This window comes from Perissodus microlepis, chromosome 3 (genome assembly GCF_051167445.1).
Source record: "Perissodus microlepis isolate ML-2025 ecotype Zambia chromosome 3, ASM5116744v1, whole genome shotgun sequence".
NCBI lineage: Eukaryota > Metazoa > Chordata > Actinopteri > Cichliformes > Cichlidae > Perissodus > Perissodus microlepis.
Window position 1 is genome coordinate 33,689,343 of NC_140463.1, and position 1,612 is coordinate 33,690,954.

Here is a 1,612-nt window from a genome sequence, read left to right on the forward strand (position 1 = left end):
CTCAGAGATGCGGGCTTAAGACAGACCTGACTACATTAGAGGGGATACACAGAACAAAAAGAATAAACAAAGATACATCAAGAAATCAAAGATTAACAACACAGAACAGAAAACACTGGGTCACAGACCCAGGACCGTGACAATACAGGACAAAAGACACGCTGTGGAAGACAGCCAGAGATTAATAATAAATAATGATTCAATGCAGAGAGGTCTATTAAAGATAGAGTTGATAGAAGTTGGGTGTCATCGGCATAGCAGTGAAAATGTATGCTGTCTTCTTCTTCTTCATCCTGCCGTTGTTCCTGCTGGCGCAGGGTCCGCTCTTCGGCAAAGGTTTCTCGATTCGGTTCTGTCCAAGGCGTCCTCAGTGATGCGTTGACGATCTTAATGATACCATCTAAAAGAAGCATATTTACGCTGGCTTCCGGTACTAGAATTTAGAATTTTAAAATGTTATTGTTTGTTTTTCAGTCCGCCCCTCAGAGTAGGACCTCACCAACACTCGACATCTTTAAAACCCACTTGAAGACACATCTTTACTCTCTAGCATTTAAATATGAGTTTTTTTGTGTGTTGTTTGTCCTTTTTTCTCTGTGTTTGTTTTATTCGTTTAAGTTGAACACCACTTTAATCAACTCTTATTGTTTTTAAATAAATTGACTTGGCAAGTTGATTTGAAAACACCAAAGTGTGCAGAGGTTTCAGTGTATGTGTGTGTTTGTGTGTGTGTGTGTGTGTGTGTGTGTGTGTGTAGTAGCAACTGCTATTGGTTTATATGAGTACCATGTCATGTGACCAAACATTTGATGATCGTCTTAAAAACGCGAAACTTAAATTTTTTTATTAAGGGTCACACACACCAACCATAACATGCCAGCTGATGTGAACCTGATCGTGGTTTTGAAAACACAGAAGCTCTTTTTGCTGTTACATGATGTTACTTACAAGTTTAGACTTGAGAGTCTGGGCAGGCTGGGGCTGGTTCTGTTTTTAGTTTATAGTTATGGTTTATGGTTAGTATGCTGGAGGCGGAGCTGTGGGGGCTGAGGTTTGTTCCACTCAGCTGTACTTCCTGAGGCAGCTGAAGAAATTCAACCTGCCAACACGGACAATGATGCAATTCTACACTGCAATCATCGAGTCCATCCTCACCTCCTCCATCACCGTGTGGTACGCTGGAGCCACTATGAGGGACAAGCAGAGACTGCAGCGTGTTGTGCGCTCTGCTGAGAAGGTTTGACCTGCTCCCCTCAGGCAGGAGGCTTCGGTCCATTCGCACCAGAACCTCTCGCCATAAGAACAGTTTCTTCCCCTCTGCTGTTGGACTCATGAACAATAACCATATGACTGTTCGCACCACTAACACATGACCCTACGCTGTGTTCACTGCATCATCCCATTTTTGCACTGATCACCACCTGCACTCATGTATATGTCTATCTACTTAGCACTTTTAATTCTTATCTTTATGTTTATTTGAGCGTTATCTGACAGTATGTTTTGCACTAAGTACCGCAGCAATTTCCTAATGTTGTAAACCTACTCAACATTTGGCAATAAAACCCTTTCTGATTCTGATTCTGTGTTTGAAATTAGTTTGATGTTTGGA